This window comes from Hemiscyllium ocellatum, chromosome 5 (genome assembly GCF_020745735.1).
Source record: "Hemiscyllium ocellatum isolate sHemOce1 chromosome 5, sHemOce1.pat.X.cur, whole genome shotgun sequence".
In the NCBI taxonomy this organism is placed as follows: domain Eukaryota; kingdom Metazoa; phylum Chordata; class Chondrichthyes; order Orectolobiformes; family Hemiscylliidae; genus Hemiscyllium; species Hemiscyllium ocellatum.
Window position 1 is genome coordinate 70,677,152 of NC_083405.1, and position 8,207 is coordinate 70,685,358.

At 42.1% G+C, this 8,207-nt stretch overlaps 1 pseudogene; it reads right to left on the minus strand.

The window, feature by feature from the left end:
* Nucleotides 1-361: 361 nt before the first annotated feature.
* Nucleotides 362-3,013, minus strand: LOC132816200 (wings apart-like protein homolog; annotated as a pseudogene).
* Nucleotides 3,014-8,207: the final 5,194 nt, after the last annotated feature.

The following is an 8,207-nucleotide window of genomic DNA, read 5'->3' on the forward strand; positions in this document are numbered from 1 at the left end:
ATAATTAGGCCGATACAGCAAATGTCACATCTATCCCAGAAACTAAACAAAGCACATGCCATTCATCCTCAGATCTGCCTTTGCCTCATTTCACTCAATTAGACTGATCTGGTTCATTCAGTCAAACATGGCTTGGTTTGGTCAGACTATGCAATGGCCATTGTTCCCTGCCGAAGCAGTCACTGACAAAGCAGGTTTTCGGATCCCTTTGGAGCATTCCTCCTTCAGAAAAGAGGTGTTTTTTTGGGAGGATAGGGGAGGAGAAGAGGAAAGAAGAGGAGAAGGATCAGGTTTTGTCTACAAGAACTGGTTGGTGACAGAGGGGTTAACTTCAAGACACTGAGCATAAGTTCATTGCCCTTTAGCAGTGATCCAAATATTCAATCATTTGAGAGATGGACTTCTGTCCTGTCATCCCCACAGCAGACACAAGATTCATGAAATTCAAACTTATGCAATGTCTCAGTTATAATTGAGAAATCTCCTTAAGGTAACTGTTATGTGGCGATGCCAGTGGTGAACTGAGGTGGACAAAGTTAAAAATTATGCAACACTGTTGTGTGATTTTTAACTTTTTCCTTCAGGTAAAAGCTCCCTCACAGTTGTAACATTCACTGGACTTTCCTGACAGGCAACCGAGAAGCAGTGCTGTGAAAAAGGCCAAAATACAGTGCTCCACGTGCTTTCCAGCAACCTGCAAGGCTTCATTCAGATCAATTTCTTCATCTTCTCCCTTCTTCTTTTCATTCTCATTCTTGGGAGAGTTTTCTGACTGTATCCATTCCAGAGACCCAGCAGTTTCTTGCCATTGGCCACTCTGGTCCTGAGGTGGTACTAGTGTATCTTTAATTAAATAATTGGTCTCTGTCTCTGCAAGACGGGCTCCTCGCTTTTGTTGGGAGGAATAGCTGCACCAAGGCCTCAATAGCTCCCACTTGACCTTCCATCCTTAGGCTAGTATTTTCATCCACAGCACAGAATGATTCAAAGGAGCAAGGTGTTTCCATGTCAACAAAACGATGCCAACAGTAAGCAGAATGCACCACAAAATTATTCAGCAGGCCAAGTCCCAACACTCGAATGTCAAATCTCTGTTCCTGAGGAATATATTGTGGCACCTGAAGTACGCAGTTCATGGTTGTGCTGTTGAGGATGTCCTGCTCACCAGTCTTCATGCTGCTCCACTTATTGTCATTAATCAAATTTAATAAAACTCCAAAGATTGCTCTCATGTCCTCCACTTCTTTGCCAGTATGACTGGAGGCGCTGTACTCGAGCAGAGACCATAGAACAGTACAGCCCTTTGGTCCTCGATTTTGCCAACCTATTAACCTACTCTAAGATCAAACTAACTAACATTTTACTATCATCCATGTGCTTATTCAAGAATCGCTTGAATGTCCCTAATATATCCAACTCTACTACCAGTGCATTCCACACACCCATCACTCTTTGTGGAAAGAAGCTACCTCTGACAGCTCCCTTAAACCTTCCTCCAATCACCTTAAAATTATGCCCCCTCTTGGTAGACATTTCTGTCCTGGGGAAAAGTTTCTAACTATTCAGTCTATCTATGCCTGTCTTCATCTTGTACATGTCTTTTAAGTCAACACTCATCCTTCTTCACTCCAATGAGAAAAGCACCAGCTTCCTCAACCTTTCTTCATAAGACATGCCCTCCAGTCCAGGCAGCTTCCTAGCAAATCCCCTCTGTACCTTCTTTAAAACTTCCATATCCTTCCTATAATGAGGTGATCAGAACTGAACACAATATTCCAAGTGTGGCCTAATCAGGATTTTATAGAGCTACAGCATAACCCTGCAACTCTTAAACTCAGTTCCCCTGCTAATGAAAGCGAATACGCCTTCTGCCTTCTCAAAAACTTGGGTGGCAACTATAGAGTTGGTCACCAAGATCCATCTGTTCCTAAATACTGCTAAGAATCCTGCCTTTAACCCTGTATTCTGTATTCAAATTCATCCTTCCAAAATGAATCACTTCACATTTTTCCAGGTTGAACTACATCTTCCACTTCTCAGCCCAGCTCTGCATCCTGTCAATGTCCCATTGCAACCAATAAATGCCCTCCAAATTATCCACAACTCTACCTACATTTGTGTAATTGGCAAACTTACTAACCCATGCTTCCATTTCCTCATCCAAGTCATTTATAACAATCACAAAGAGCAGTGGTCCCAGAACAGATTCCTGTGGAACACCACTGGTCACCAAGTTCCAGGCTGAATACTTTCCATCTACTGCCACCCTCTATCTTCTATGGGTCAGCCAATTCTGTATTCAGACATCCAAATTCCCTGTATCCCATGCTGCCTTTTGAAGACTGTACCATGGTAGGGAATTGCTGTTTGCCATGCAAATCTTGTTTTCTTCCCAACTATATTGTGTGATCAGCTGCTCGCAATGCTCAAGCAGAAGAGATGATGAGTTATGAGTCTGTATACGCAATGAGAAAACCCTGATTTTCTGGGTTGTAAATGGTAACACTCTCCAACACACATAAACAGTGTTCCACACCCCACAGAAATGCAATCAATTTGTCCTTCTCTTCACCCTCACCTAACTGCTCCATGCATTATTTTACCTTATCCACAATATGATCCAATCCTCCCAAGACCCTGAGTTCCTCTTTAAATCAATTCTCTGCATATTTGGATGTGAGTGAAAGCAGAGTCTCCATGGCCAAACATCCAGTTGTAATGTTCTCTAGATCTAGATGCCTGTTGTGGACAGTTTCACAGAGCTTGCAAATTTTCCCTTTATTCTTTTTCATTTGTTGTCATTCAGCTGTTGTGAACAAGGGTCCTGGTCCATCTCCAGAAGATGGATCATCAGGTCCAGACTAATTCGATCCAGATCCATGTTCAATCGGTCTTAGCTCAGGATGTAGATTAGTGCTGCTGTGCAAAGAACTAAATTCTGATTCTTCTGTGCATCATTCAGTGTCTTGAAGATCATGGCTATCATCCCATAGGCTCTCAGAAGCAATCGGAAACATTACTGTTTACAACACCTTTTGAAAAAGAACCGAGGACAACATAACCTTGTTAAAGGAGCAGACCTACACAGAAAATCCAGATATGATCTCTGCAAGCCTTCAGAGAAGCCAAGAGGCAGTACCAGATGAGGTTAGGGGCCCAAATGAACCTTACAGACTCCTGCTGCCTGTGGCAAGGCTCAAATAACATAACAGGATACAAAACAGAACAGAGCAAGATGATGGACAAAAGCACATCCCTTCCTGATGTCCTCAACGCTTTCTATGCTCAGTTTGAGCAGAATGCCAACTCTGAGGTTCCACCTGCCCCGACAGTCCCAGATACACCTGCTCTCTCCATCACTGCTACAGACATCAGATCAATCTTCCTGAGAGTCAACCCAAGGAAAGTGGTTAGCTTGGACAGAGTTCCTAGGCAAACGATCAGATCCTGTGTGGACCAGCTGACAGAGGTATTCACTGTCATCTTCAACCTCTCCCTCCAACAAGCTGAAGTCCCCACCTGCTTCAAGAATACCTCCATCATCTCCATACCAAGAAAGTACATGCAGTGTACCTTAATGACTACTGCCCAATGGCTCTAATCTCAATAATCATGAAGTGTTTCAAGAGGCTGGTCATGGCCCACAACAACTCCAGTCTCCCAGCCTACCTCAATCCCCATATAACTTGCATACCAATATAAAATGTCCACAGCGGATGCCACATCCCTAGCCTTGCACTCATCCCTGGAATATCTAGGCAAAAAAGACACTGACATCAGACTCCTGTTTATCGACTATAACTCTGCCTTCAACACCATTAACCCCTTCAGACTGATCTCAAAACTCGTGACCTTGGTCTCTGCTCCACCCTCTGCAACTGCATCCTCAGCCTCCTGATCCATAGACAGCAGTCAGGAAAGATGAACAACTGCTCCTCCTCCATGATGACACTCAACACTGAAGTCCCCAAAGGATGTTTTCTCAGCCCCGTACTGTACTCTCTGTACACCGATACATAGCTCTGTAGCCTAATTCCATACAAATGCCATCCAAAGCTTTGCTGACGACACCACTGTGTTAGGACAAATGTCAAACAATGAATCAGCATACAGAAAGTACCTAGAGGGCTTGGTGATGTGGCGCAATAATAACAACCTCTCTCAGGGTAGATGAAACTGACCATCAACTTCAGAAAGAAAGGAGGAGAACACGCTCTCCCTCTCCACCCCCACCCCCCCCCCGCCCCCCCACCCCCCCATCCCGCCCATTCACCGCATCAACGGTGTGGAGGTTGAAAGCATCAAGTTCCTCAAGCGATTATAACCCACAACTCGTCCTGGATCTCCCATGTAGATGTGATGATCAAGAAGACACAACAACACCTCCTCTTCCTCAGGCGGCTCAGGAAATTTAGCATGTCCATGAGGACCTTCATCAATATTTACAGATGCACCATAGAAAGCATATTGTCTCATTGCATAATGGTCTGGTACATCAACTATTCTGTCCAGACCAAGAAACTACAGAAGGTTGTGTGTACACCCCAGGCCATCACGGAAGCCAACCTTCCATCCATGGACTTCATTTACATGTCTCATTGCCGCAGAAAGGCTGCCAACATCATCAAAGATCTATCCTACCACGGTAATGCTCTCCGACAACCTCTTCTGTCAGAGACAAGATACAGAAGCTTAAACATATGCACTAGCAAGTTCAAGAACAGCTTCTTCCATGTCATTGTTAGATTGCTGAATGAGCTCTCTAACTTCAAATCATGTTGATTTGTTAATGTTGATCTTGTCTCACTTGCATCCTGTGTGGCATAACCTGTATGCCTTACTCAGTCCAAGTTTTATTTTCACCCCATGAACTGTATGTCATTGTTTACTATGATCTGCCTGTACTGCTCACAAGCAAAGTTTTTCACTATGCTGAGGTACACATGACAATAAATAAATCAAATCCAATCAAATCAAATAGATTTAGGTTTCACTGAAGAGGTCACATTAGAAGTCACAAAACATTTACCAGATACAAGAAAAAAAGCTGCAAGAGATTTGCCAGCACAATAATGAAATAAAGGAAGTATCTAGATCAAAACAAATGTCTGTCAGAATGCCGAGGCTGTCTACCTAACTATGTAATTTGATGCCAGTAGGGTTGGTTCACTCAGATGGCTGTGAGGCTGGTTGGTGATTCAGCGTGGCTCCAAAAGCAGGAGTTCACTTCTTGAACTAATTAATATTACCATAATGTTCGCAGCTTCTCTACCTCACCCCTTACCTTGGATGTGGTGACACTCAGTTTAAGCCTCCAGCAGCTATCTCTCTCTCTAATGAAACAGTAGCCCTTTGGGACAATGGTGAATTTAACGTTACTATACCTATACTGTCAACTATGATTGGTCAGTCTTCTGTGCTAGATTTGTAATACAAGAAAGTCAATGAAATTCATCAAGGCCTTTTAGGTGTTACAAAGTGTCATAGGAAAATGTCACAGATACTGTGGATATCAGATATTTTTCAATTAATTTGGATAATGATGGCCATTCACAGGACAAGGAATGAATTTAGAATAGAGAAAAATAAACGACTATTAAGACAAAAATTTCCATAAAGTCAATAGGAGTGGTTGGGAATTGATTTATTGCAGTTTAAAGGCAAGACCTTCATCATTGTACTCCATTTGTGAAGGCAAACTGACCTAAACCATCTACACAGAATCAAGTCAGTGATGGAATCACTAAAGAAAATCCACTCAGTAAATGAAATTTCAGGCATTGAAGTACCAATCAATGGTTTACAGTTTGCAGATGAATAGTTCATGACATGTGAATGTGGATATGTTTTGATTCATGTTACTAGTTTATCCACCTATTCTCAGGCAATTGGAGAAGCTAAGTGAGTTGTGTAGGCATTGATAAAGATTTAAATTTATTATTATTATTATGATACAAAATCATCATCACTAATGAATAGATTATCACTGTCAAAGTTATTGACAGGCAAGAGATTGAGAATATCACCACCATCTCTGTCTCAGAACTTTCAGTCTCACATCTCTGAGAATAACCATAACAAGGGAGATAATGCAAGGACAAACAAAGGGACATTGAGGTTTGGATCAACAACAAAGGATTCAGGACACAAGGATAATCAGAGCCGAAGCCCAAGGAGACTGTATGGGCAAGTGATCAGCAAAGATAAGGAATGCTCATAGCAAAACACAACAGCCAATGTCATATATGTTTATGGAATTAAGATGATAAATCATAATGCATTGATATCAATGAAAGGAAATAGAAATGTGGAATTATTTCTTTGAAAAGAACAGAATAAGAAAGCTCCACAGCCTGGCAGGAGAGGAAAGCTCACACTGAAAGAAGGAAGAGTGCAAAACCTACTTGTTCTCAAAATGAAACCAGAATCTGATCAAGATGATTGGTCAAATCCTCACAAAAACTAACCCTGTGATGCCTGAGACTTTGGAGGGAGATGCTCATAACATATGTATAAAGGTGATAAAGATTTGTAGGGGAGAAGGAGATCAGATGTAAGTTGCTAGTATGTTCTAACAAATCTGTTCTGAGATGTAATTACACACTCCTGGAACAGGTTTGTCTTGAATCCAGGTCTCTTACCTCAGTAATAGAAATCCAACTTTCCCATAATGATACTACATGGCTTGTCTAAACAGCAGATAAGGGACCACACCGTAATCCAGCAAGAGATTTTATGAGAGCTCAGTTCTCTCCTGCATTTGCTGTTGTTACGTTCCTTAGTGAACCTTTGGCAGCAAATGCAGGAGGTAAACAGTCTGTGATTGGAAGAGCAGTGGGTTGTGCAACTCACGTGGTTACACTCAGCCCCAGGCTTGAAGTGATGTTGGTGACTCGACAAGACAGGAGGAAGCAGTCTTTCAGGGAGACTCTGACTCCCTGTTGAGGGAGATGAATGCCTGAACACTCGGGCATGGGTTTGGGGGAAGGGGGGATGAAAGTTGGGTCACCACTTGCTTGGGTGGAACAGGGAATATAATGAGAATCCGTCATCATCATCATGACAGAGGGTGACAAGAAACTCATGACATGTGATGGCTGCAACAAAAGCACAGGCCAGAATTGGTGGAGTGGTGTACAGGTTTGGAGAACGTGGGTATTGGCATCTCCGCAGCTTTCCTTAATACCAAACCTTCTGGAGCTCTATAGAAGAATGGTGCTAAGGGCAATGGGTGTGTGGCTGGGTGCGAGCAAATAGTCATGTAAGTGGGTGTGGTGCAGTGGGATTGTGGACCTGAATGCGAACAAATGGGTCTTAGTTGTGCGAGTGGTGTGTGAGTGAGCCAGATCTTTGTGCTCTTCCTCATGTCTCCACGTACTGGAGGGCTGTGAAAAGAAGAAAACCCAGGTTGAAAGGTAACCTACTTTCAAATGAATTCTATCAAAGCCATCTCAGACTGTGGCCCACTCAAAGGTCAGTGTTTATTAAATCCAATGTTCTGGCTCAGGCCTGTCTCCCACCCATAACCTCGGTGATCAAGATTTGGAGCTGTTTGTCTTCCTCATTAGCTCTGCTTCTTAACCAGAAAGGCTAAAAAAAAATTATTAGTTAGCTGGGCTGTATGACACTTTTAATTATACTTTTTTTTAAAAAGTGCTTATTATTTAATTGTCAGTTTATTGCTTTGGATTTTTTTTAGTGAGCTTCATGTTGCTCACTGGCATCCTGAATGAGAGAAAAATTTAAAAGAAATGTTTATCCTAATGTGAAACCAAGAGAAGCAGGAATGCTCCTTTTAGTTCTTCAGCATGACCAATTTGCTTGTGGCAAATCCCCATTCCGTGCAAATTCTAAACATACTGGTGTTCAATGCTTTTGCAAGTTCAGAGGATTGCGAGGAAGTGTAAATTACAGTGTGAGAAGTAAATGTCAAATTATAGGAAGAAATAAGTAAATTGAGGAAATGAAGCATTGGATTAAGAAACAGAACAAATAAAAACAGAAGTGAAATGTATGAGAATAAAAAGTTTACTGCTTAAAGGTATCTAAGAATAATTTACTATGCAGGAATGAGACATCATTTCCCTGGCCAATTATCATATTGCTAAAAGAGGTTACACTATCAATTGTTAAACTTAACGTCTTGCGAGCAGTTTAGTGGTCATTTAATGAGTAAACACATGCAACCTCAGAATCATGGGGAGGTC